Raw genomic sequence first — 7,938 nt, 5'->3', positions numbered from 1 at the left:
GCAGAGGGGAGGGGCAGAGGGAGAGGGCGAAGCAGACTCCCCGCTGAGCAGGGAGCCCAGTGTAAGCCTAAGGCCGATGCTTAACCTACTGAGCCACCCAGGGGCCCTCGGTGTAACTTTTCTGGACAGCCTTCTCTAAAAATTGAGGTTTCCAATCCTTATTGTGACAGTAAGAATACAGAAAATTGAATCTCAGAATACTTAATTGTGGCAAATACCAAATAAAATGGTCTGAAGTACATTATATGAGGGTATAGATACTTTGTACTTCTCATTTTCTAAAAGTTGGCCTCTTAAAGGACGTTTTTGTAGGCACATGCGCACAGTGTGTAGAAATGGGAAGAGAAACATGGACTGTGCTTTATTCCTTTCCAGCTTCATTTCCATGCCATTTAGCTTTTTCGTTTCTATTCACAGTCACTTTTCCTGCATTCTCCTTATTCCTGGGCTCCATTTACTCTGATACCATCAAAGGGTTCTAAGGAGATGTGACTGATAATTGGCTATTAGAATTTAAAAGTAAAAAGGTGAAAGAAATTTGTACAAAATCACTTTTAGGGAATTTATTGTTAAGTATTAAATCAGATATAAAACTTTATAATTGGAAGCTATTTCTGCCTGTATGTTGCTCAGTCATCCATTTAGAAATCAACCTCAGACTAATTCTTTAGCTGCAAATACTTTAACCCACATATATCTTATTTCTGACTTTGGACACTATATTTGAAATTTTTACATACATTTTCTTGAATATCATTCACTTAAAAAAAAAAAAAAACAGTAAACAAAATGAAGTGGTTATCAAATGGCGTTCTTCAAAACAGCCAGGGCATACTTTCCAGGTATATAGAGTATGTAATAATAGCTAAAATAAAATATCAAAGCCATGTCTTTGTCTGGTTTCCTAGGTTATTACACCACAACAGATGGCTATAAAAGAAAACTAACACTTGACTTGAATACATGATCTGCCATCTAAGTTTTGAAATTTAAAATGAAATTTTAATGTTTTTATTTCAAGGGCAAATGGAATTGATTCTATATCAATATTATTCCTAAATATAAGACATGGTGTTGTACAAAGAATACATATCCAAATTAAAAAAAAAAAGATTCCACGTGAAAGACTTAAGTATGACAAATAAATATAACACTAAATTCCCACAAATGTAATATTTCATTGTCTAATTATTGAATAAAAGATTCATGTCACAATTACAGCTTCAATTTTCAACACCTCCTCCCCAATTTAACTTAAAAAAAATACTAAACAAAATTCAGTATTAAATTGAGATAAGATGGTAGATTTCAAGCTTCTTTGCTACTGCTATTTACTCTAATTTGTGCATTCTCTGATTGTTTTGAAAATTATCCATTGGGAATGCTAATTTTGCATAGACTGTTACCTTATTTAATGAGTAGTCTTGATATCAGGAGTATCACCTCCATCTATCTATATTTAAGTCTCACTTTCCACTCGAGGTAAAATAAGACCATTTGTATTTTATTTCCATGCTTTGTGTGTGTGTGTATTTAATGAAGAAGTTAGTGGTTGTCTCTATCAGCATTAATACAGTTTGTATTTTAAGTTTTATTCCAAATAAGTACATGAATTGATATCAATTATTTTTAAAGGTTTCCAGTGTTAAGAAAACTTGATAAACATGTACACACCCATCATTTTTTAAACACATATATTTGTCAAATACTTTTAGATATAAAGTTACCTGTTACTCTGTTGATTCAGGAGGATTTAAATGTATCCATTAAGTGGCATTTAATACATCCCGCAGAGTGGCATCTGGTATTTTCCTTTCAATGTCTTAGTTTAGTTGTTATTACTCTTTATGATCGAGTATCTGCTGAGCTTTCATCAGTAAATCTTGAGTGTTCTAGAGAGAAATAAAGAGAGGAAGAGAGGACTTCACAGTCAGAAATTACCTTCCAATGCCCTGGACTCAAAGCTGTGCAGACACTGTATTTCCGTCTGGCCCCTTTTAGGACTTCTGCTTTTATTTCCCTGGGAAATGTGGGGCAGGGTGGGTAAGAATTCATCTTTTAAGAAGCAGTTTTAAAATCTTGCTGCTTTTTGCTGAAACCTGCCATAGAGTTTGATGCTTTATGAGTTCTTTTGGTTATTTTCCATGCACATGATAAATCCATGTTGAGATTAAGCTTTTTGAAGTCTGCTTCCAGGAGAAGGTTGCAGGCTTGCTTTCTCAGATGATTATTTACGTGAAAACATACTGTGCTCAAGCTGGGTGATATATTGCCTTTTAACAAGTAATTACATTAACTCGACATGTGTGCTTGCTATGGATGTTAAGTCTCTTGTTCCTTGTTTTTTTCCTGGTTAATAATGTCATTATTTTAAATCTGTGTTTGATCAAGTCTTTGTACGTGAAACAGTTTCTTCTCATTATAAATTTTAGGATTCGAAAATTACATTAAAAAAGAAAAACAGTTGTATCCTTTGCCAGACTTATTATATAAAGTGTCCTTCATGCTTTTCTTAAATAGAATTTAAATATAAACAATTTTTTTTATAACCTTGCTTTTGGTTTGGGGGGATTATATCATTAAATTAAGGGATCCCTGTTTCACTAATACCTTTATATAAATACTGTTTTTGCCCACAGACACATACAGTATTTCAAACTATAATGTTCTTTTGTTTCCATTAGATCCACGTGGGTAAGTGCCTTTGCTATGAACATATGTTTTGTTTACTTCTTCTGAGTTTTGAGTGTGTCCATCCCTGCATATGTTAAATCATCTTTGATCCCGATTTTCAAAGTGCAGAACAGCAGCTCAGCATCGCCTAGGACATTGTGACAAATGCACATTCTTGGGCATGAACCTAGATCCAGTGAATCAGAAACTCTGGGTGTACCCCTTAGTTATACTTTAACGAACCTTCCAGGTTCCAAGTGAAGTTCATTCACAGTAAAGTTTGAAGATTATGGATTTACACTGATCTGAGAATTTTGTTGGCATTAAGAGTTTGTAGTTAAGCTATACATTTGAGGTATTTCAATCAGACATTTTGAAAGTCACATAATGATCCCATATGTTAGTCATCTAGAGGTTTGATAGTAAACTCTTGGAAAAGTGGATATTCTTTTCTTTTTTTTAAAGATTTTATCTATCTATCATCTATTTTATTTATTTATTTAGAGCAAGAGAGAGACAGCATGCAGGGGAGGGGCAGAGGGAGAGGGAGAGAGAATCTTAAGCAGACTCCATGCTGAATGTGGAGCCTGATGCGGGGTTTGATCTCATGACCTGAGCCAAAACCAGAGTAGGATGCTCAACTGACTGAGCCACCCAGGTGCTCTGGGAAAGGGGGTATCCTTAAGTTATTTTTGTTTTGAAATTAATTGCAGTTAACAAGTTTTAATACTTGTTTGTTGGTTTGGAGACACAAAATTATACTTTTGGAAAAACTTTTATGCCTATGTACGCTTCACAATAATAATAGCCAACATTTGACTCCTTATATTGTCATGAATTAACTTATTTTATTATCTCAGTTACTCTCTGAAGAGTATTATTTCAATTATTTCCATTCTCTGCATGACGTAAACTTTGGAGCAGAGTAGTGAAGTTAGAGACCCCATTCTAACCAATGATGTTTGATCCCAGAGCCTGCATCTGTAACCACTGTGTATGTAGATAATCCTCATCTCACTGCACAAGCCCCCGTCTCCCTGCCTTGAGGCCCAGGTGCGAGAGGTAAATGTCATGAGTGGAGTGGTTTTACTCTTTTCAAGAAAATAGAAGTCATACTTGCCCATGCAGCAAATTGTGGACTTTAGTCTAAAGGACGTTTATGAAGTATTTTTAAGATGTTCAGATGAAACAAGGCTTGTGAAAAAAAAAATCATCACTGGTTTCAACAAATTAATATGCCATACTAAAGGAACACTAATTTAGGATACTGAAATCATTCTACTTTATGAAGAATTTATGTTTCCAAATTCCTAGAAGGTATGAATAGGGATTTGAGGGGTAAATGAAAGGCTCCAGTTCTTGATCTAAATGAACTGTCCTTTGATTTTCACTTACAACCATACCTATCTGTAGACCACTTGATTTTGAAAGTGACTAAAATCTTTAAGAAGCCATTCAGATTGTAAAAGTACACTGTTTGTTTGTTTTTTAAAGATTTTATTTATTTGACAGAGAGGGAACACAAGCAGGGGGAGCGGGAGAGGGAGAAGCAGGCTTCCTGCTGAGCAGGGAGCCTGATGCGGGGCTCGATCCCAGGACCTTGGGACCATGACCTGAGCTGAAGGCAGATGCTTAACCGACTGAGCCACCCAGGTGCCCCTAAAAGTACACTGTTAACCCTTGAACAACATGGGGGTTAGGGGCTATAGTAGTTGAAAATTTGTACAGAGCTTAATTTTTTTTTTAAATTTTGAATTGATATGTAGTTGATATATGCATGTAACTTTTGACTTTTCCAAAAACCTATTAGTAGCCCACTCTTGATGGAAGCCTTATTGATAATATAAGCAGTTGATTAACATATATTTTGTATGTTATATGTTATATACTGTATTATAATGAAATAAGCTAGAGAAAAAGTATTACTAAGAATATCTTAAGGAAGAGAAAATACATTCATAGTACTTACTGTATTTATTGATAAAATCTGCATGTAAGTGGACCCACAAAATTCAAACCTGTGTTTTTCAAGGGTCATGTATATTATCGTACAAATAGAAGTAGATCAAGTTGTGCACTTCAGTCTCATAAGAACAGCACATGCAGTTTGTAATTGTATGTATTACCATTGGAAACAGGACTAATTTTGATTTGGTTAATTTCTATGACTGAGATGACTTAGAAAATGAATGTATACCCCAGAATTTTTACATGTAAGTGGTTTAATTGGTTTATTTATTTTGCCACATCTATTAATGGTAGTCTGCTTATCTGAAAAATATTTACTTCAAATGGGATTACTCTGTACTCCAGAGAGCCATGTCCTGTAATGGTAGGATCTGGTGGTCCTTGTGGAACCAGATTACAGCCAGAGTGTGGAGATGTAATTGAGACATTTGATTAGGTCTCAGGCTATTTTAGTTCTAATATTTTATGGTTTCAAAACGTGGTCATTTGACCTTAGTGGATGTTTTGATTGAACATGTACATTTAAGGCAGTTCTTACATAATCTAGTGGTTTCACCTATTAAGAGTATAGAAATTTAGGTTGTATATTAGACTGCACAAGTAAGAAGTCTTGGGTTTGGGGTATTTAGCAAAAGAGAATGCTATGTTGATCCAATTATTTGTCATTCCTGGCTTGATTGTTTTGCTTTTGAAAGCAGAGAACTTTTTGTGTGTGTGTGTGTGTTCAACCCCACTGAATAAAGCTGTCATTTCAGCCATACCATGGGCTATAAGCTATGGTAGAACAAAAATTTCCTATATAAATCTAATGAAAGGAATCTCCTATTTTTCTGGATTTAAAGAAGTTACTCCATTTCAGGTAGAGTAATGAATGAGAAGAAGCTGCTAATTTCTTGTTCCCCCGACACAGCCTCCCCATGCATGTCACTCCCTTCTTACACCTCTGCCCAAGGCTTATCATTCATGTAACATTTATTTGAAGTTAATTTATTCTAAACAGAATAAAGTGACATATCTAAAAGAAATAATTTGAAGGCCTCTTTTAACAGTTTTTTCATTTTAATAGATTAACATACAATTTTAATGTAAATAACCTCATTGTTTTTAAAAAGTATTTTTTTTTTAAGATTTATTTATTTATTTAAGAGAGAGAGCCTGCACATCCTGGGCAGAGGGAGGGAGAGAGGGAGTGTGTTAAGCACACTCTGTGCTGAGTGAGTGTGGAGCCCCACACGGGCTTCATATCACGACCTTAAGATCACAACTTGAACCGAAAACCAAGAATCAAATGCTTAACAGACTGCACCTCCCAGGGACCTCTTAAAACGTGGTTTTTACTACTTTTCTGGGAGTTGGAGTAGGGTGCTCTGTGCAGTTTATTTCGTGATGTATGCTGGGTTTGCATTTGGATATTGAAACATAAACAATTATAGAGTGTTGGGGAAGTATGAAATGCTATATTTTGTTTTATTAGAAGGACCATTGCATTTACTTCATCTGTTTTTTCTTAGTGTTTGGAAGAAAAGGAAGCACATCTAGAATAGGATTCTTTTTTTATCTTTTTAAAAAGATCATTAATTTATTTTAAAATTCTACGATTATTGGGACACTGTAGAAATACCAGGAAGTATGAATGAGGTAAAAGGAGACTACGCATCTGTGATCATCTCACCTCTGTTATCACATCTTATGAACACACGCATGTTTTGGCAATGTTTCTAATCACTTATGTTTTGACGATGACTTAGAGGAGATTTCATTTCATTCCGTTAACTCCAGTTCTTCCTTCTAAGGGTATTTGGCTCAGGAGACCTATTTTAATTTCTGTAGTACTACAAGCCTTCTAGGGCTTTTGGACATATATCCTCCTAGCTTCTTGATCACTTAAGTCTTTGTGAGCATCAGATACTATCTGGAGAAGAAGAGAAATTGATCCTGAGGATGAGATTTTCAGAAATTAGTTTATAGGTGAGATGACCTGTCCAACCTAAGCACAACAGTGGGCTGGCATGAGAGGGGTTGCTAGACTTCTATGGACTCTCCAGTTGATTCTTTTTCCTGTCCAACAAGTGTGTCCTTCAGGGTATAAATAATAGAGTAATTCTTTGGTACCGATCTCCCGTCATTGATATTACTTACCACTATGCAACTTGAGGGTTTTTAATACCTAGTTGAAAGAGCAGAACTCATTGATACCTTTGGAAATATTTGGTCCATTTTCAAAGGTTGACCTTGTTCTCATATAGTATGAATTGCTATTTGAAGACATATTTTTGACAAGTACTAAAAGTTGATATAAATAAATCTTGTAGGCTAATGAAAAACAGTTGCTTTTAAACTATCTCTGCCTTTTCTCTTTGAAGACCAGTAACAGCTATCACGATTTACCTAAACATATTAATTATCAGACACAAATACGGTCTTAAGGCCCCATGTAAAGGCTGATAGGTGGTTCTTTTGCAGTTAAAAGCATGTTGCTCTTGCTTTTTAATTTCATCCCTTCACTCTCAACTCTTCACTTTGCTTCTAGCCCCACTCCCTGAGCAAATCAGAGCCAATGAACTGATAAAAGATTCTTCAAGTTCCTTATTTTTTTATCTCCAAATTTCCCTGTAGTATTTTCACCAGTTTTCTTTCTCCCCTGTGTTTAAGTAGAAAGTTGTCCCTCTCTTTCTTTCCAAGTTAATCCAAACAAGCAGCCATGGTTTCCTACCTCCATCATCAGTTATCTACCCCCCAATCTGGATTTCCTTCATGGAGACTCCTTTATTTGAAACATATCTTTGGCACAAGAGTTTGCCATTGGTTATCCTAATACATCTTTCCTCTCCCACCTATCAAGCTTCATGCCCAACTGGTAAGTGTGAGACAACATCCATTGTGATTTTTTACTGAATTTGACACTCTCGATGGCCCCCATTGTTACATATCCCCTTTCTGACTTCCATGACCTTCACTTGTCCATTCATCTTATTAATTATGGAGACTATTTGTACATCATTTGATGGCTTATTTATCTCTTTCATATCTCTGCTCTGTTGGTTTTCCCGTCCCTCCCAAAGAGAATATATTACTCTTATCCTTAACAGCATATATTAAGTACCTAATTAGTGCCATCTAAGGAGAATATAAATGTGAAAATAATGGACCTGTGGGTTCTCCCTCACAAAACTGACTGTGTAGCAGGGACGACAGACATTAAAGAAATAGCTCGAAAATGAGTGGATTACACTGTGGCAAGTGCTCCAAAGGCTCCCCTCCCCTCCCTACTCCTCCAGTGCTGAGGGCTTTCACTCA

At 35.7% G+C, this 7,938-nt stretch overlaps 2 protein-coding genes across 8 annotated transcripts in view; one reads left to right on the top strand and one right to left on the bottom strand.

Annotated features, from left to right (window-relative positions):
- Nucleotides 1-7,938, top strand: part of MED12L (mediator complex subunit 12L) — a 319,084-nt gene that overhangs the window by 232,786 nt on the left and 78,360 nt on the right. The gene's annotated exons all lie outside the window — the stretch shown is intronic.
- P2RY12 (purinergic receptor P2Y12) overlaps nucleotides 1-7,938 on the bottom strand; it is a 44,444-nt gene that overhangs the window by 1,810 nt on the left and 34,696 nt on the right. Inside the window, exon 2 of one of the 2 annotated variants that reach the window (XM_032408448.1) lies at nucleotides 1,728-1,892. The gene's annotated coding sequence lies outside the window, so the exon portion shown is untranslated. Of the gene's footprint in view, nucleotides 1-1,727; nucleotides 3,124-7,938 lie in introns of those variants that run through there. The other variant, XM_032408447.1, reaches the window with a different exon arrangement.

The sequence above is a fragment of the Phoca vitulina genome, unplaced genomic scaffold (genome assembly GCF_004348235.1).
Source record: "Phoca vitulina isolate PV1807 unplaced genomic scaffold, GSC_HSeal_1.0 scaffold10, whole genome shotgun sequence".
Classification (NCBI taxonomy): domain Eukaryota; kingdom Metazoa; phylum Chordata; class Mammalia; order Carnivora; family Phocidae; genus Phoca; species Phoca vitulina.
The sequence above is the reverse complement of the archived record's forward strand: the minus strand, read 5'-3'. Positions and strand labels throughout refer to the sequence as shown.